The sequence below is a fragment of the Balaenoptera borealis genome (assembly GCF_965194805.1).
Source record: "Balaenoptera borealis genome assembly, chromosome: 5".
NCBI lineage: Eukaryota > Metazoa > Chordata > Mammalia > Artiodactyla > Balaenopteridae > Balaenoptera > Balaenoptera borealis.
In genome coordinates this window covers 27,879,430-27,900,858 of record NC_138862.1, presented here as the reverse complement: position 1 = coordinate 27,900,858, position 21,429 = coordinate 27,879,430, and the positions used below count along the sequence as shown (strand labels likewise).

At 33.9% G+C, this 21,429-nt stretch overlaps 1 protein-coding gene across 11 annotated transcripts in view; it reads left to right on the top strand.

Moving 5' to 3' along the window:
• Positions 1 to 21,429, top strand: part of LOC309628712 (uncharacterized protein) — a 454,132-nt gene that overhangs the window by 121,216 nt on the left and 311,487 nt on the right. For 7 of the 11 annotated variants that reach the window (XR_014244646.1, XR_014244647.1, XR_014244648.1 and 4 more), the window contains exon 3: positions 18,317 to 18,513. The exons of the other annotated variants lie outside the window; for them this stretch is intronic. The gene's annotated coding sequence lies outside the window, so the exon portion shown is untranslated. The remainder of the gene's footprint in view (positions 1 to 18,316; positions 18,514 to 21,429) is intronic. 11 annotated transcript variants of the gene reach the window in all.

Sequence of the window (21,429 nt, the reverse complement as noted above, 5' to 3'; positions counted from 1 at the left end):
ATTGAACCAGATTGGTCTCTGACCACTAGGCACAGCAAGCATCCTAAAAGATGGACTTATAACAGATTGAATCAAAAGTGTGGGAAAGGGAGGGGGAATTGTCTGGACATGCTGTGTGACTTGAGAAAAATAATTGTGGTGTTTCTATACATAATTGGAGAAGTCTTAAAATATAGACGTGTACTTCTTGCCTCATTTCTGTCATGTTAGATATTTCATGTTTTTTTTTTTTCCCCAGTGAAGCTGGTTCATAAAGATGAAAGCTCACTCACTATTTTAGGCTGAACCTTGAAAAGGATTTGCACCTCAGTTGGGCATAAGTGTTCCAGGGCTCTGTTGTATTTGGTCAAAAAACATATTTGATCATTTTATCCAAAGGTTATAAAGTCCTCTAAGCTTAATTCTTACAAATTCAAGTTTATAAGAGACTTTTTGATAGAAAAAAGCAAACTACCATGGATATATAGACACATATACTATGTTTCCTGGTCAAAAGATTTTCTTCTCAGTATAATAGACAATTTAGGAAACGATATTAGTGTTTGTATGAAGCTTACAGATTATAAAATCAAAATAAATAGTGTACATTAACTCTAATGATATACCAGATAATTATCACCTGAAGTTCCAGTCAGGTGGCGAGGAGTCCTCAACTTGGTTGAAGAAGAGGTTCCTTCAAATGGACTCTGTTATCTCCTCCCTTTTTAGTATTCATTCAAATCATCACCATTTATAGGTGAAATAAATCATAAGAATGCTGATGTAGCTCAAAATAGACAAAAATAACTTTGAAAAGTAAAACTCCAAAGAACAAACCAGTCACCAACAAATCAAAGCATTTCACTGGCACAGATGTATATTTTGATCCTTTTTGTTTGTTTGCCTATTTGTCTGTTTTTGATTTAAGCAGGTAGCAGTTTACTTAGCAAAGTTTCAAATACAAAATAAAGTTGGATTAGATTATCTGTAATATTGCTGCCGGAGTTAGATGTTTATGATTTCACAAATATATAACAAAAGTCACCAAACAACTATACTATTTTGTATCCTTTCTGAATTTTGGTAAGTAGACTTTCTGATTTTTTTTTAATCAGCAGAAATGAATCAAAGGCCTCTTATGTGAGCACTGTGCCCAGCAACGGGTGATTATGAGTGTACAAAAGTCATCACTCTTAAGAAGCTTGCAATCCTCCTAGGTAGAAAGCACCTAGAAATAAAAGGAAAGCTAAGAATTGTAAGTTGGTTCTAAGTGCTCAAGAAGGGATACAAGTGATACCTTCTTCAGACTTAGGAAAGATTTGGGCTCTTTTTTAATGTGACCTGGAGCTGTCAGAGAAGGCTTTTGGAATAGATCTGTTTTGAGAATTGTTCTGAAAGAAAATTAGAGATGGAGAAACCACCACCACCAACAACAAAATCTCAGCGAACTGTATTTCTGCTCCCAACCTCAGGACCATGGGAAAACACACATTTTACATGGAGAAAATGGACCTATTAACAATTGCCCCTGGGCATCATAGCGATGATCTATGAGCAAAAAGAAGATTAATATTCATTGCATGTTTCTTCTCTGGCTCAACTTAATCACCGGTTTGATGATCCAAATCAAACTATGTGTCCCAAGGAATAATTATGTAGATATAATATAAAATGGTAGGGGCACTTTTGTATTTGTGGGTGAGTAGATATGAATAGAGACATGTTTTTTCACCTCTTGCATAAATCTCTCTCTCTCTCTCTCTACATATATATATAAATATATAAATATATATATATATATATATATATATCTGCCAAAAACTTTTAGGTCTTTTCTGATTTAGTTGAAATGTTACAGCCTCAAGATGGTAAAGAAACATGTATAATATGCCATAAGAAGTAATAATGTGTATGAAACATGCTTCATTTCCCACTTATCTACTTCTAAACTCCTGCTCCTTTCCAATTTTCCCTGTCTCGGTAAATGGCACCAACATCCACCAAGTACCTCAAGCGTAAAACCGAGGTGTGACCTTGGATTTCTCTCTTTTTCTGATACCCACATCTCTTCCATCAGCAAGTCCTGCCAACTAACTCTGTTCCAGTATAACCAGTCCCCCCTAGCTTCCTTGAGTCACTGTCATCTCTTGTGGAGGCTGTTGCAGTGGTCTCTAACTGGTATTTCTGTTTCCACTCTTCCCCCTAGAGTTAATTTTCCAAACGACAGTCAAGGTGATTTTTCAAAGCCCTCCATGACTTCTCAGAAAAAAAAAAATCCCAACTCCTTACCCTTGCCTGCTTGAGCCTGCATGATGAGATCTCTCCCTATATGCTGACGTCACCTCCTACTACTTTCCCACTTGTGCATTCTGTCCTCGTGATGCTGGCCTTTATGCAGTTCCTCTAAAATGCCGTGCTCCTTCTAGCCTGGAACACTCTTTCACGCAACCTTCATATGAATTTCTCCTTACTACATTCAGACCACTACTAAACTATAACTTCCTCAGAAAGACCTCTGACCTCCCAACCACTACTTCCAACTCATTACTCTCTATTTCCTTACCCTAATTTGTTTTATGCCATTAATACTTGTCAATACCTAGACTCATGTTATATATTTGCTTTTTGTCTCTTTCCTCGATGTAAGCTCCATAAGAGCAAATAATGTCTCTCTCGCTCATCTGTAGCATCTAGGAGAATTCAGGGCACATAAGGATTATTCTATTAGTATTTGTTGAATAAATTTATTAAAGAAAGTGAAGCGTAGTTTGCAAGACTTCATCTAAGTGAGAAATTTTTCTATAGCCAGGAAGACCTGGATTTAAATCTCAGTTTGGACTCATGCATAACTTCTGGATTGGGGGAAATCACCAAACACCTGAGTTTTCTTTTGCAAAAATGAGAATAACACTACCTATCAGGATAATTTGTAGACAGGATTAGAGGTAATGAGCAGTATAAACACAGTAGTTGGCCAATACAGATGTTTACTGATAATAGTAATAATAATGATGATGATGATAAATATAAGAGTAATATGAACGTTCCCTGAATTCTGACCAGTCTACCTCACCAAAGAAGCAAAAACCCAAAAATACCCACCCTTCAATTTATTATCAGGCACTTCTATCAGGCGCTTGAATATGCACCCTTGGGAAATAGAATAAGAACCAAAGCTTAAATAGTTTAAAGTCATATGGGACAAAACAATAAAAAATACACAAGAGAGAACAATCTTACACTGGAAAAGAAATTGATCCAATGACCTAATGTATCTTTTTACTATTTCTAGGCAGAGCATGTATGTTTAATTCATAGAATTCTTCACTGCTTCTGTGTTGGAATACACTTAGATGAAAATTGCATTCCTATCAACAAAATTGAATTAAAAAAACCTCACACACCAAAGATTTCAGTATTGAAAAGTTTTTCTATACAATATATTAAAGTTCATTGACTAGATTAATCCCCACTTGCACTTTGTGTGAATTATAAAAAGGTGCCCTTTCCTCTGTGCAGAGGCCACATGCACATTTGCAGGTGTAATTGGACTTGTGCTTGTGGTTTGGTAAGCAGAGTATGAGCTGGATTTCACAGCCTCACTCACTCCCTAGCCAGTGTCCTTTTTAGAGATCCCCACCCAAACAACCATAGGCAGGGGCCCTGTAAATATTAGACAATGAATACGATGACAGAATAGGATTCTGAATGAGGTGAACTGAAGATAGGTCCATGGTTTCAGCTCAGTTATGCTTTCCTTCAACTGGAAATTTGAACAGTCTGCTGAATAAATGAGACATATGGTTTCTATAACAGGAAGACAATTATAATCATGTCATATTTAATTATAACTCACTGATTATTGTTAATTCAAATTCTAAAAAAAAAAATGCTATTACCCAAGTAGCATGTTTGTGAATTTTTTTTTTTTTTTTGGTTGCATTGGTTCTTAGTTGCAGCAGGTGGGCTCCTTAGTTGCGGCAGGTGGGCTCCTTAGTTGCAGCTCAAGGGATCCTTAGTAATGGCTCACTGGCTCCTTAGTTGCAGCTCGCGAGCTCCTTAGTTGCAGCATGCGGACTCTTAGTTGTGGCATGCATGTGGGATCTAGTTCCTGGACCAGGGATCGAACCTGGGCTCCCTGCATTGAGAGTGTGGAGTCTTAACCACTGCACCACCAGGGAAGTCCCATTTGTGAATATTTTAAGGCTAAAACATATTTGGATAAATTTGTTGTGGTAAGGAGGTCAGGGTAGGAAAGGGAGGAGTTGATCGGGAACTGAGTTTGAGTCATCCCTCTGCTTAGAGAGTACCTTCAAGCTCAATTTAATTCCGTTGATCTTTATTGAGCATCCACTCCTCTGATGGAGAATACAGTTGTTAACAGTTTCAGACCTTATGAAAGCAACACCTGGGAGCACAGTATCTGTATATGTATCAGGGTACAGTCATATCAATGCCTTAACAAAGAATGCAGGTCAAAGGAAGGAAAGTCTACGTACTAACAGGTAGATCAGAAAAGTTTTATGAATGAAGCAGTCTTTCATTTGGAACCTTTCAAGGGCAAGACCACTCTGTCTTGTTAATGGCAACATCCTAGTTGTCGACATTAAGGCTGGTCCTTTGAACAACTGGAAAAACAAAAATTTTCAGCTGGAGGGAAACAACATGAACAAAGGCAGATATGAAAAAACAAAGGTACAGCTTCTTCAGGGAACAGTAGACAATTCATTCTGGCATGAGGGCAGGGAACATACCTGGAAAGAAGGGCTTGAGTTGAGCTCAACAAGATACAAAGGAGCCATGATTTAAACTAGATTCTATAGGAGTTTGCTTTTTTCTGTTTTCCTTTCTTTTCAAAGTAATATATTTTCCTTGAAGGCTCTTGAACATGACCAGGTCTATAATTTATAATGAATGCTTTGTCTTATGTATGTAGAATGGATCATTTGAGTGAGGGAAAGTGAGGATGGTATTTAGGAAACAATTCTTGTGTAGGACCTTAGAGAAGCAATAAGGACTTAACGTGAGATAAAAGTGAAGATAATGAAGTTGAAGGCTTGGCATCATGTCGGAACTGTTCAGAAGAAAGAAAAAATGGAGAAGAAAGAGTTAATGAGGACTCTGAAATTTTGTACCTGAGTAAACAGAAAAAGGATTTTGTGATGAACAGATTGGGTAAAGCTAAAAGACATCCTTGAGCTCAGGGAATTTATAAAATAAATTTTTTCTTAAGAACAAGGGCAAGAAGGTTTATAATGTTGAGCAAGTTTGCCTTTAGATTTATTGTGGATTCTTAGCTCCTTTATAGCTCTTTAAGATAATATTAATTCCTATTTATTCATTAAGCTTCAAGACATTTTATGTAGTCATATATTTATTCACATATTCCTGTTTTATTTCAGATAATTTAATGAGATTTGATTTGCAAATGTAAGTGAACTCATGCATTTAATCAAGAATAAGTAAGACATAATGCTGAATTAAAGCCCTTTAATGCTAATATTTGAATATCTGTCTTTTTCAGATATCATGTATACATATTTCCCTTTTAACTCTGCTGTAGCAATGATGATTTACTTTTTAGCTTTTCATTTTGAGATAATTTTAGGCCTAGAGAAATGTTACAAAAGAGTGCATAGAGTTTCCATATATCCTTGACCCTGCTTCCCCTAACATTAACATTAATATCTTATATAGCCATAGTTCAATTATCAAAACCAAGAAACTAACATTGGTACTGCTAATTGATCTTAATGCTATTAGTCTCTCAATAATTTTTATAAAAAATTAAAATGTATATAGACAGAAGAATATTATAGCCGACTATTTATATGCTCTGAATGCTATTTTAAGCTTTTAACCAATAAGAGCTAATATGATGGACTATATACACTGTTAACCAATAGTTATGAACACAACCTATCACAGATGATCCTAGCACTCTATAATGGACAGTTTTTATGCTATTTATTTAGGGTTCCAACAAACAATTTTGACCGATTTTAGCTGACATAAATGTTTGCAAATAATAGAAGTTTGCAAAAAACAAAGTTAAAAAAAAAGAAAAGGAAAACTGAGAGTATTGCCGGATGTAAAATGTCCAGTTTACTAGTGGCCAGGAACACCATCAAGGAGATGGTTAAGACAGTGGAAACACATCAGTGGGTAATTAAGGATTGGTGGAAATTATTTGACATTATTAAGGGCATTATTCATATCCCTGGAGCCTAGGAGGAGTGACCAAAAATCTGTAAGGAAAAGGAAATGAGATTTATGTTTGGTGAGGACTTTTATATCCGTCTAATAGAATTTTCTGAGGGGCTGAGTTTTTGGCCTAGAATCGACCTACTCCAGTGAGACTTCCAGCCTTATTTCACCACCCAGCCTTGTTAAATACCCTCATCCACCCAAATGCTCAAGCCAAAAACCCAGAAGTCATCCTTGACCTCTCTTTCTGTAATTTCACAAGTCTGATTCATCAGTGAGTGCTATTACTTTTACCTCATAAATGTATTTTTAAACCATCTCATTCTGTTCATCTCAACTGCTACCACCCCAGAATGTGGCTCTCTCCTCTCATACCAGAACTATTGCAATAACACCCCAACTTTTTTCTTGGAATTTATCCTTATCCCTCTCTATCCTCTTCCCCATAAATAAGCTGGATTTATATATTTAAATCATAAATCTCATCATGTCACTCCTCCCTTAAGATTTTCCGAAGTCTTTCCACTGCACACAGATTGAAAACTTTCTTTTTAAAAAAAGACCCACAATACATCCAGATAATGGAATACTATCCAATGCTAAAAAGAAATGAGCTATCAAGTCAGGAAAATACGTAGAGGAAACTTAAATGCATATTACTAAGTGAAAGAAGTCAATCTGAAAAGGCTATATACTGTATAATTTTGACCTTATGGCATTCTGGAAAAGATTAAACTATGGAAACAGTAAAAAGATCCGTGGTTGCCAGGGGCTGGGCATGAATAGGTGGAGCCCAGAGGATTTTAGGGTAGTGAAGCTATTCTATATTTTGATACTATAGTACGTATAATGACATGTATCCACCATTATAGCATCATACTATAGTATCATACATATACTATATATATCATATATATCATATAGTATGATGCTATAATGGTGGATAGATGTTGTTATACGTTTGTCCAAACCCACAGAATGCTCAACACAAAGAGTGAATCCTAATGAACTTCCAGTGATAATAATGTGTCAGTGCAGATCCATCAATTGTAAAAAATGTCCCACTCTGGTGAGTGATGTTGATAATGAGGGAATCTATGAATGTGGAAGCAGGAAGTATTGGGAAATCTCTGTACCCTCCACTCAGTTTTTCTGTGAACCTGTAACTGCTCTAAAATATAAAGTCTGTTTTTAAAAATGTGCTAAAGGCATTGCATCAACTGGCTGCAGCCTATCCATCTAAACTCATCCCTCCTTTTGCCCAGATGGGATCTGCTGCAGGTAAGATGTCCATGGCCCAGGAAGCAAAAGGGAGAACCTTCTCTCCTTCCCCACCTAGGGCGTGCATTTCTCCTTTAGCATCTTTCTTTTTATTTATTTATTTATTTATTTATTTATTTTTGGCTGTGTTGGGTCTTCGTTTCTGTACGAGGGCTTTCTCTAGTTGTGGCAAGCGGAGGCCACTCTTCATCACGGTGCGCGGGCCTCTCACTGTCGCGGCCTCTCTTGTTGCGAAGCACAGGCTCCAGACGTGCAGGCTCAGTGGTTGTGGCTCACGGGCCCAGTTGCTCCGCGGCATGTGGGATCTTCCCGGACCAGGGCTCGAACCCGTGCCCCCTGCATTGGCAGGCGGATTCTCAACCACTGCACCACCAGGGAAGCCCTCCTTTAGCATCTTTCTAAGGGCAGTTTCTAAAGCATAGGAACAACGTTGCAGTAGGGAGAAGAAAGAGTATCAGAAGTTCTAATTTGACTGTTATTGTGTTAAAGGGGCTTCCCACTGTCTAATGTGGGTAGTTGTCTTAAGCTCATAGGGTGCTTTTGGACGTGCGTCAGACGTCCCCATTGGGAACATTCAACTGCACTTCCTGTGTATGGGGTAATAGATTTTTCTCTCTTAGCTGTGCCATCGTCAGCTTGCATTTTTGGGGATCTATTTCACACAAACTCTCATGGTCTCCACCTCCTCCTTCCAGGTGCTCCTCTAGGCAGCTTCTCTTCATGCTGGAACTGCATTGTTCCATGGGCCATATTCATGCATTTTTTTGCAGGAACAAACTCTGGAAATTCAAGCAAATATCAACATTGTAGGAAGCTCTCCTTTAATCTGACACTAGGGCAGCTAGCTCATCCATGTGTGTAATTTATATTGTCCAGCTAGGAGTCAAAGGCAATTTCACTCTGTCTCCAAACTTCAGCTCTCCAAGTGTTCCTACAGAAATTCCCTCACTAAAATTGATTGGAGGGGCAGACACAGTGCTCCCCAAAGAAATCTTTTTCAGAAAATCCTCTCACAACTCCTCATTCCGAGCCTTTTCAGTGTGTTCAGTCACCTACTTTGATATTCCTACAAGGAGGTCTGTCTCAAAACTTACTTTGTGATATGCTATTTCATATGTAGTTACCTCAGTAAAAACCTTTTAATGTAGTGAATTGATATTTACATAAAATAGATAAGATCTTACATAAAGTGACAATTTTAACTCTCTGGTTTTTAATTTGATTTATCAAATTGGACATTTAAAAGGCATTTCAGTATATAAAGAGAAGTATAGATGACATATTGAAAAACTTTTTAATGGAAACCAAAATATTGAATGCATTTATAAAAGTATGCTCTCAACATTAGGTGAAAAATTCTACAGGTAAGTGTACTAAGCATTCCTTGTAGCATTATTTTCATCTTTTACATGGTTAAATATAAATCTGCAGGAAGGGGTGAATCTAGATATTATTCTTTTAAGAGGTGAAAGATATTTGTTTAGTGAGAAATTCACTAAAGGGAAGCCCCAATTAAAAATGTCAACTATAGCAATTCCATGGTAATTTTAAAGCATGTTGCTATTAATCATGTGTTTTAATATCTAGAATTTACAGTCCTGTAATGATTTGTCTTTAAGGGGCTGATAAAGTACAATAAAACTTGTGATTAAGTATCTCAGTTAGCAGAAACACCTTGTAATTTAGCTTAATAGTAGTGTTTTATTAATTTCAAAGTTGTGGTTTTGGTCATAGCTTACTAATATTGACTCCAACTGCTTATCCAATATTTAGAGCTCCTTTTGGTTTTAATGAACATATTTTATCTTTCCAAAATCGATCTAATCAGTTAAAAAATTCTTAAAACTTAAATGATATATTAATTGAATATTCCTGTTTATTGTTCAGTAGAAAATAAAAGAAAATCGTATTTATTTGTAACATAAAGAAGTAATCTATATATGTGTGCTATTCAATTCATCAGTTGTTAATAAACTGAAAATACCTGATTCAATCTTTTGAATGTATTGTGATGCCCTTAAAATTTTCAGTTGAATATTTAAACAGCTGATACAATTAAATAAAATAATCTCCTTGGTGAACTATTTTGCCCTGTGAATAGTCAAGCTCATAGGATGCAGCTGTTCTTGATAGAGAATGTTACATATCTTGGCTTCCAGAAGCAGATGCCTTACCTGATAGCCAAAGTAACCCAAGTTAGCACTTGCTTTTAGGAAGATGCTTGTTTCATTAGCTCCTGGGAACAAAAACCATAAACTAACATCCCAAGTGTGCAGTTTTCAATTAAGAACATTTAGGAAGCCTGAATTATTCCCTAAATGATACAGGATTGTTTTTTTGATATTGTTAACAACTGCTGCTTAGTACATTAGGTTATAAGTGATGGTCCCAGAATTTAGGGAGGTTAAAAAAATTTCATATTGCAATGTCTCATTCTGGAGAGATTCTACCGCAGGAGGCAACCACTGCTCTGGTAATAAGATCCAAACTCTTCCCCATGAGCCTGTAAGTCCTTGAGCGGTGAGTTTCCTGCTCCTCCATCCCAGCTGGCCTCAGTCCCTCCTCCCCTGATCTCTGGCTGTGCTCTAGTAGCCCTGATCTCTACTTATTGCTTCAAATATGCTGCATATCTTTCTGCCTTGGGTCCTTCACATTCTAGTGGAGAAACTAAATGCTGTTCTTCCCATGACTAGGTCATTCTCATTTTCTAAATCTCCTTTCACACATCGCCTCTGGAGACCTTTCCTCTTGGCCTTTCCTGACTACCTTCTCCATGTAGGAACTTTCTCCTCCTTTTCACTTTCATTATTCTCCATCATAGCATATAATCACTTTTTAAAACTTTGTAATTACATATTTAGCATCTGGAACATTGCTAAATAAATATGCAACGAATATTTGTTGAATGGATAATGTCCTCAAAACCTGGGAAAGCACAAAGGCAATAAAAAAATGTTAGTTGACTAAATGAATGGGTTTAAGACCAAAAGACTACTTGATATAAAATATTGTCAATATCCATTTCACTTTATAAGTTATTTCAGAAATGATTTTTTTGACAACAGGCCTCTATTAAATGATTCACATCCCCAAAGAACAGTTGCCAGTTTATTGAAAGTTTTCATGGCTTATCATATTAATCTTTCAAACTGTATATAACTTTTTTTGGTCTGAATCTGTGGAAGAAATAACACTCTCTAGAAATACAGTCATGTTCCAACTTTTAATCAGCTTTTTTTAAGTAAAATATGAGCTTAAATCTCAATGTTTTTTTCCATTTTCAAAACAACTTTTCACAAATATACACAACTGAAGAGTAGTGGCTTTTGATAGCAAAGACTATAATACTCCAAATATCTCAATTGTATTTTTCAAATTAGGTAGAAATTGAGAAGTGTAAGCCAGTGCACTGGGCTCCTAGAAACAGATTTGAACTTGAGGCTTTACTTTGAGGAATAATATTGACTACGATATATTTTTTCCTAAAACCACAGTGACATATATTTTCTTTGATTGGAGAACAGCATAGCTGATAGATTGGGTTGCACCTACAGTCCAGATTAACAATGAAAGCATATAAAGTTTTCATTGCCCACTTAGGATATATTTATTATATTTCTATATAATATATAAAATTTGAAATTTATCAATTCAAGTGCATAAATTTTATCAAAATGTAGTTCATCCAGTGGAAAAGTAATGGTAAATTATATTGGTTAGATTTCTTTAAAATCTCTTCATATATAAAGTATCATTGGATATTTTAAACTGAACTTCCATGGACAAATTTTAGTGTAAAAAGGAAAAATAAATTACATTTGAGCCCTATTTGTTTTTCAAATGTTAAAGAAAAATGAAGAAACAAAGGAAATACAGTTAGTGATTCTGATCTTCCTTTAGCAAATCCTGCATTCCAGATAAACTTGGATAGAATGTGAAGGATGAGCCCATTTCTGAATTGAATATGAAACTTAAAATACATAAAGTATTAACTACTGTGTCAGGATGCAAGTTTAAAAGCCATAGTTTTTAGGAACCCCCGTATGACTTCAGGAACATTTAAAAACAACATGAGAGTTAAAACCGAAACTAATAAACATACACAAATCAGCACATAAGGGTTTTTAGTTTGCTTGCCTGCATTTAAACATAAATTGATTCTCATCTTCCTTTTATGTTTTGGTCCACCTACTTGAAATGACTTTTCTGCTTTTTAAGAAATTGTATTGTGAATGGCCCAAGCTAATCGTCACTCTAAAATGGCTCTAAAATGCCTTAGTCCATCCTGGTGTCTTTCTTCTGAATTGCTGTCAGAGGCTTGGCCTACCTAACTTTTACCTTCCCATTTTGAATTTGCTCCAAGTTCATGGGGGCCCAGAGTGTGATTTTTGCAAGTCATCTTTGGGTGTGGTGCCTGCTCAGTCTGAAAGAGGTAGCCTGGCAGGAAGATAAAAAAGAAAGGGAATAGAGTTAGATGTTCTCAGTGGTGAAGGCCATAAAGCACAAGGAAACACAACTCAACAGTAGCCCCACTCAAAGCTATTTAAGACTATCAGAAATTGAGTTCTGGAGGTGAAGAAGAATGTCTTCTAGGCACTGACAGTCTGGAAACTTTGACATTGGGTTCATTGGCCTGAACTTGTTTATGCAAGAAATATAGCATGAAAGATACCCCTTTCTGGTCAGAAACATTTAGGACCCCTTAAAACATAAGAGAGTACCTTCACATCTCAGACCTTATTTACAGGCTGTGTTTGAGGAAAGCCCAGCTTTAGGAACAACTTTCTATCACTAGAAAGGGAATTTTATTAACCATAGTGACAATAAAATCATCACTGACTGGTGACAGAGAAGCATGTCCTCATAATATTTTGCAGAAAAAAAAATATTGAAACAAAATTTGAATTGTATTTTTCTTAGTGGAGAAAACTTTCCCAAAGTCCAAAATGTCAGGGTCATGTAATTTGCATAAATGACATAGCGTTTTGATAAAACAACCAAAAATTATTTGATTTAAATTTGAGTTACCCTTTTATGTGTACCTTTTATATGGAACAGGTAGAATACATTTGAATAACAAATATATTTTAAAAATTATACCCGAGAGAATTGTAAATTGTGCTCTTCTTGAAGAGATTCATTTATCATATGTTTGAGGAAATCAGGAGATATGTAAATTGAAATGCTTGAAACTGATGTGTAAAAGGAAAATATCCTCACCTATAAAATAAAGGAAAAATAATTCATTCAACTACCATTAGTGTTGGTGTACAGTAGCTTATCTTGTGCTTTCAAATAATTTATGAACGTAAAGATTATCTTAGTTTTGATATTTAAAAATAATTGAAATGATGGTTCTATTATATGTAAATGGAATACACAATCGACGTGTTTCTTTTGTTTACTGAGCTATGCTTTGTGCAAGAGAACTCCTAAAAGCAAATATTTTGGTAATTTTGAGGCAAGATAAAGTTTATCAGAATTAAGTCTTTTATTGAGAGATGAGAGGAAGGTGGCATTTGTAATAAGGATTTCATATACTAATTTCAAGGTAGAAGTTTTGTTGTGCATAAATTTTTTTTTGGAATATCAAAATGGTTATATAATAATGTCTTGCTCACATTATAGTCAATGAGAGAGAATCCTTTTTTGTAAGGTTTTCATTGTTTAAAAAGAATGATTTTTTTTAATGAAACTTTGACAAAGATTATACTATTAATTTTTGGTTGTATCCTATGTTGCAATACCAGTTTAGGCATGTTTGCTTTAAATGACCATGTACACTAATTAGAAAGAAAACAATTCACCAGGAGCTATATCAAATACAGCCCTGCAAATGGTATGAGTTTTTTCCAAGGATCCATATTGTCTTTGGACTTGGCTGTTGTATTATACTTTAAATGGAATTGATTGTGTGGTTGTAATGAAAGTAACAGATTGATTTCTATCCAGTGTTACAAAGAGTAAATAGAAAAAAGTTCCTGTCTTGACCTGCATTCATAACCGATGGGATTTGCTGGCTTTAGACCCAATCCTTAATAAGAGATAAGATGCAAATGTAATAAAACTGGCTTCAAAGTTTAAGGATCTTTTCAATGCTCATCAAAGATGTTTCTTTTTTGCATTTAGATGTGTTGTATTGATTAGATCACAATCACCTAGGAAATGTTACTTTCTTTAAATGCTATTCATAATTTATCATGTAATTAGCATTCATATGTGCCTTTATAAGCACATTAAGATTGTTGAAGTGGAGGTTATAACATAGTGGTATAGTTTTTAATTGTCCTTAAAGTTGAATTGCCTTTTTTGGTTATTTAAGTGAATGATGATGGTGTAACTTTAGATTTGACTGATTATTTTTGGTTAATAAAAATTTTTGGCTGTGGAGTAAATTTTTACATTCCAATATAATAGGTAAGGTGTAATATTAGTATATTGTAGTAATACATTGTAGCAATATTTTTTCTGAAGGACTATTCCTGCTGAATATTCATTCAGAATTATAATTGTATTATTTATTAAAATATGAAATACTTGTTTCCAATAGTGAACTCTTAGTCTTTTTGCCTCATTCTTTTTTTGATAATTTAGAAGATAAGCAAACATGAATATTATAATTGCAATTTTTACTCTGGTAGTCAGGATTTTATAAGACGTTTCCCCTATTCACCCTTTGTAAATAAAACTCAGGCCCACAAAACAAAGAATTTAAAATACTACAAAGTACAGTTGGGAACTTTACTTTGCTATAAATGAAGGAATGAAAAAAAAAAGGATAAAAAAGTAACAATTCATTTTGTAAGCAACAGTTTCTTCACACATTATGTGACTTTTTTTGGATTTGTTTTATGTTTTGGGTAAAACAGTTTAGTATAATGATGCTTAGATGAGATAAAACAAAACAAAACAAAATTAAAAAAAAAAAAAAAACTAACACATCCGACTGCCGATGTTTCTCAGTTGTAGCTTCCAAGAGCTCTGTATTCTTCCCAGCCCACTTGATACCCTGCAGGTTGTGGCAGACAATTCACAGGAAAAGCTTAGGCATCGAGCTTGCATGCTTCTTGACTCCATTTTAAACCTTTTGTTCACACCAGGGTGGCATTTTTTCACACTGCATGTGGCAGTTTTGACTCCTATCCAACTTGTCTTATAAAATCAAAGTCTGTGATTTTTTTTACATTCACAGGACTGCTTCCTGAACTGTACTGCTGTTTGTGTCTTTCCTAGTGATTGGTGCAGAAGTTTATAGCAAAATGTGTTTTAGGGAGGGGGAGGAAGAAGAGAGCAATATGAAAAATGCCCTGGCCTAAAACACAGGAAATAAATTTTGAATAAGACAGAGGTTGACTCTGCAGAGATCGTACATGAAAATCAAATACACTTACCACTATTTTAATTATTTTTTGCAGTACTCTGCTGAATATACAAGTTAATTAAAAATATATTTAATGATATCACTTTCAGGTTGCAAATGCCATTTTTTAAAAAGCTGTCATGTGATTGCAAAAGAAAAATCTCATTCTCAAATTAATATAATTATTTTCTCATATTATTTTATAATATTCAATGAGTGCAAATTAATTTTACTTTTAGATATGATCATTCAACGTATCTTACTATTTGATTTTAAGTTTAATCATGAATAAAATAAAACCTATTAAAAAAATTATACTATGGAACACAACATTTAAATAATTTCTGTATCAGCATCATCATTCTTAGTTTTCTTCTTTCCCCTCTGCTTAATTAAAAATATCATTTTAGTCCTCATTCATTTCCTTCATACTTTCAAATAATAAATTACACAGATATTTCAAATGAATTATATAAAGCCATACTTATGAAATAACAGCAGAAATAGAAAATTTTACCAAATGCGAAAGTTGTGTGCCTTGGCATGTTTCTCCAGAGTAATTATTAGGAAAGATATGAAAGCTATGAATAGGAAATTTCTGTACATGATCTGGCAATGGTAAATATATATATATATATTTATACTTGTCCTTTGGAATTCTTATTCTGTTTAAAGATTATCTTTTATTTGTATTAAGAAAAGTATATAAAAATATTCTAAAAATATTCCCTAGATATTCCCTAGACATGAAATAATCCCTAGAAATATTTCAGTATTAATTTTGTAGGGGGTATAAGGAAAGATTTCCATTTTAATCAACAGATAAATAATGACTATAAGATTTCTTATATTTTCTGAAATTATACAGTAGTCACATTCTTTTATTTTTAAATCACTGTATTTTGAACAGTAACAATTCAATAACAACATAAGGAGAAATGAAAATTCAGTTAATAGAAGGAAATATTTAATGCAGTAATAAGTATTTAACAGTGTTAACAAATTTTAAGGTGAAAGAATCTTATTGCAAATTTTATTAAATTTTTAGCTACAAAACCAACTTAAATAATTGAAATAACTTTAGTTAATTCAAGTTGTATACTTGATATATTATAAAGAACAATGTTATTTTAAGAAAAAATATATAAAAGGAGTAGCTGTAGATTATAGTTTTTATTCCTTCTTCTAGGGAATACCTACGTAATTTTAGTGCATCTGAATTATTCATTAAAGTATTTGAAGTACGAAGTGTATCTGTTATATTGAAAAAGACCTCAATTTAGAATTTAGATTTTTCTTTCACTTTCTGGAACAACAAACTATGATTGACAAGAACATAGCAGAGAAATAGCACTTTTTTGTAAGTTCTGTAATAGTAGGTGTACTAGCGGATAGAACAACTGCTTGCTTCTCCTTTTACAGATAGAAAACTACTTTTAACTACAACTCCTGTAAAGTATTTGAAAATAAAGCAAAAGAGAAAAAATATTTCAGGAATAAGTAAATCCAAATTGTTGGTGTAAATGAAATGCTATTTAAAACAAACAGGATGCAATGGATTTAGTAGTCTGGAATTTTCTTGTGATGCACAGATATTTTATCAAGCACAATTTTTTTTTTAACCTGTCTTTAATTAATTAAAATCTGTCCTCATTAGAAAAAGAAAGAAAATAAAAATTATTTATACTTGAATACAAAAGTTTTATAAAGATCAAATAAAATCCTGTCATTAAAAACAAATGACTGAAAAAAAAAAGAAAAGAAAAAAACAAATGACTGAAAGCAAATAAAATATCCAAATAAACACATACCTATTTAATTGAAATTTAGTACTAAGTCCTAATTTAAAACCTAATGGCATCTGGAAATCTAATAAACCATTTGAAATTAAGAATATGGAAAAGACAAAAATAATCATCAAAAGAAATTTTGTATTAAATAAAATTTACCTACTTTTGCAGCTCATGTTTGTTGAAAAAAACGTATGACTTTATTTCATGTGCATGCCAAAGAAGGTAGAAATATATTTAACTCATCATTTTTCATTATCTAGCAAGAAAACTCCAACTTTTATTGCTTTAAGTTTCTTATTTCCTACCCTCCCCACCTACTCCCTCCGTTTCTTCAGACTCTCTTCTGTCCAGCATTTCTTCTATTTGAGGTGAACAAAGTAAGACTCCCAAGCAGACACACGCAAAATAACCACCACTCAGCTGAAGAGAAATAGGTTTTCTGCCTTTGGCCTGTCCTTATATGTTAATAAAATCAGCTCATACATTCTGCCACCAAATTCAGCTTGGAAGTAATCCTCTGCTACTTAAGGCTGAATGAAAAGAGTACTCATTGTGAATTATGTTTCATCTGTCACAATAACCTTCTTTATTCTGTCATGGACCTCCCCTTTGCCTATGGCAATTAGAGAAAATAGGTATGCCTTGAAGTATGAGATAGTGGATTCTTAAAACAAAACAAAAACTGATACACATAGACAATGCTTGCTAAGCAACATATTGAAAAAAAGCATATGAAGCATTTTGAAGTGATTCTGATTTTTTTAAGGACTCAGTAAAATAATACATTTTAGAATAAGCAGGTGGGATCGTAGCTGTCGGTTATTGTTAACATCAGTTATTGATGAAAAGCAATGAATTAGAATTGCATTAAAAATTAAATGTCAACATATTTTTGTATTGTATACTTTCTAATTAAATCATGCCATAAGATACATATTACAAATATATGGTATTTATTTAACATACCAAATGAGAGTAATAAATTTATGTGCCTTTTAGTATATTTCAGTACCCCAGACTAACATTTTCACAAATTTTTAAAAGGGGAGAAACAAAGAAAAATTTTTCCCTTAACAGAGCTTAACAAACATTTTATTTAACTTAAAATCAATGTGATTATTTGATTTACTTACTCTTACAAATCACTGAAATTACCTTGAGGCAGTTCAAGTTCACCTTTCTGGAATTAAATCTGTTAAATGATAGACATCATCTAATCATCTTCTTGAAAAGATACCTCAACTTTTTGGCTTAACAGGATACAGTTATATCACTTCTAGTTACAAATGAGTTAAGCTAGATCTTAAAAAGCTACAAAAGACAAAAAAGAAAAAGAAAAAAACAAAAACAAAAACAAACATAGTTGACAAAAAAGAAAATGCTCCTTCTTGTACCAAAAGAAAGTCACTCCTGATGAAGTAATTCAAAAGTCATCATAACAGTTGCTAAAATTAAAGCACATAAACAATTGAAGATAACAAGAAATTCATTAAGTCTGAAGAAAAAATTCTTGAGACTAAAAGGAAAACCTTTTGGCCCATCGCACAGGTTGGGCACAAAAGTGCTTGCTAAGCTATCTATTTCACACATGCAACGACAGAAGGTTCGATATTCATTCGATCGATGAGTGAAAAGGCACAATGGCAAAATCAGACAGACTTCTTTTGAAATACAGATCTCCAATGTCCCCCTACAGTCTACAGATGCACGGCTGGTGGCGTGGCTCAGACGGAGCAAGGGTTACATCAAGGCTGTTCTCTGGACCGTGCAAACAGTCTAGACCAATGACCTGCAGCATCATGCCCTTTGAAGAAGAGGCAAGTTCGGTCATGATGAAGAAAAATCAAGGCGTACCCCTTTTAACAATAGGGAGCAGCTCGAGGCTGCAAAGAGGTAAGCAGGGGTAAGAAAAAACGGCATCTGCTTCCATGGTTACAGGCCAACTATGAGAACCTTGCTTTTCAAGGGAGTCTGTTCTCAGGCTCCCTCACGGGGTATGTCATGCATTATAAGCAAAGGCAGGTTGAGCTGAAATCCGCATAGTTATTTCAGAGTAAAATGATACCGAGCACATGGCTGGCAGAAAAAAAAGTCACATGACTATTAAGAACCAGACTTGGGCTACTTCAGAATAGAATTTTTTTTCTTATTCCAGTTTAAGTAAAGACAGTAAATTTGTATAAAACAAACAGTGATGATAAACGTGATTTTCATTTCTCAGGCTCTTATGTAAGTAGAGGTCAAGGGTCAAGATAATACCTCCCACACCATGGCAGGACCATACAGCCTATTGTTAAAATAACTTTATGATGGATATCATTTAAAAATACTTCCATTTTTTTGCCGGACTATAAGATAGAATATATGATCTTGTGAATATCTTTCTCTGTTCTGATTCTCTTTGACTTCCTGCCCTGGATCTTCCCATGTTTACGTTCATTTCTGTGGTTAGATCTCATGAGGAAAGGTAGGAGGTTTGGTGAGAAACTTCCTCGGTGTGGCAGTGAAAGCTAAGAAAGTGTGGAGTTTCCTCTGCCTTTATAAATATACTTATAGTGTATTCAAATCTATGTCAAAATCATGAGCTTCTGACAGTAGTTCTATTTCTAATTCATGCATTTATATTTTATTCATTGCTTGATACATCGATGAGTCTATAGATTTTTTTTTTCTTTTTCTGTGAGATGGTTAGTTGTTAAAGGTGAATTTTGTGGTATGATACACTAGCAGCTAATGCTATTTTAATAAAAATTTGACAAATATAAAACGCAGCATATTCTGTAATATTAAGGATCGGTCTACTATAATAACTATGAAAAATGCAGACATATGAATAATTAACATAGATAAAACATTCCTCTAACAATGTGCCATAACTGAATATTAGGAGAGCTCATATTTGGTTTTCTTCCAATGATGTACAATTAACTCTAGATGTTCCCTGCAGTTTATCCTTGGAACAATTTTTGTTTGCAAGCGTATTGTTAAAATTAGGGAATAAAAAAGGAAAGAAGGTTCCAAAGGGCAAGGTATAAAACAACTTTCATTACATTTATTTTTCAGAAGTTATGTATATTACTATAAATGAGCACCATGTGGTCTTGTTGTACGCAGATATTCATTTCAAATACTTACCTTGAAAGAAAATTACCTTGTAGCTTTATGAAAGCAATTAAGTATTGGTGATCATGATAGCAACAATTTTGTGCTCCCAACTGAGAAATCAGAAGGTAATTTTCTGATGTGTTCCTCCATACTGATGGTGTGTTTTAAGCTAGGTTCACGGCTAAAGGTATGCATGTGGTTTTGTTTCTTTCAATGTGATGAGATACATTCATTTCTATGCTTGCATGGTGAGGAACTCATATAGGGTAAAAAATGAACTACTGAAGTGTTACTATTTTAGTATATAAAAATCCATACACTATTATAAACAGTGAACACATTATCTTAAAGCAGTCATGTTGTAGTTTCTTTAAATAATTTACGTACTGCTAAGATAATTCAACATCAGAGTTTCTTTGATGAAACAACAGATCATACTTGCTGCCAAAGGTCAAGTGCCAGCTATTTCTTCTGTGGAAAATCTACCTCTCAGTTCTCCAAAGGAAAACAAAAAAAAAAGCAAATGCACAAAGGTTTACGTATTGCATGATAATTTGTGGGTTGTGGTTAAAGGAAAAAGAGGCTATTGCATGAAATCTGTTGCAAAATAGCTGGATTCTTGGGTTTTTTTTTTTTTTTTTTCAGTTAACATTGAACCATTAGTCTTGCTCTTTTGTTTTTCAAAACATACTCAATTTTATGAATATTTATGTGTGTACATAAATTACACTAACTTGCCAAATGTGGATATATGTTAAACACTTGGAGATAGTCTCATAAACTCAGATGGATAGTTATTAAAATGCTATTACTTTAACACATTAATATGCAGATAGACATTTAATATTGAGTACTTATGGGGAAAAAGGACAGCTTCTTTCCTTAAGAAAGATTCTCTATATCTGAGTATTAAATATCTGAGTCCATATTACATATGTCCATACTACATGTAGTTTGCAACAAAAGCTCCACTTGTAGAACAAGACGTATTAGATTTAAACATTCCCTAGAATTAAATGTTAGAATAATTAGTATACTCTGCCCTCCCCACTACAAAATCAAGAAAAGAAGGACTAAAATTGGCCTTGCCTAATGGAGACTTACTCATATAAGTGAAATAAAAGGACTGAAATTTTCAGTGCTTTGAATATAGTAGATGCTCAATAAAATATCTCTCTAATAAATGAATAAACCTGTAATTGCACTGAAGAATCAATTACCTAAGTATAATTCAATCTCATGAAATGCGGAACAGAAACTTCTCTACTTACGTGTGTATGTTTTTTTACCTTTTTCTTATGACCTTTCTATACAAATAAGTACTTTTTGTCAATAATCTGAGATTACTGAATGCCTACTATATGTCCAGTGAGACTTGAAGTGTGTAACCAGAGCCACATTTCCCTAATGGGATTCTATGAAACACTATTATTCTGAAAGATGTTACTAGATGCTCTGGGACAAACAAAAATCCAGAAGTCAAATAGATATGAGAGGGGTACCATCTTAAATGATGTTAAATAGATTTCTCATATAAAATACTTTTCAGGGCATTCAAAAACCTAAGTATATAGTGTATCCCTAAGAGGAGCGTATACTTGACACTACTTTCCAAAGTTATTTAATCAACTTTGTTCATAAAATAGTTATTAACATAATATGACCTAATTTCAAAGATATGCCAAAGCTGGCTAAAACCAGCTT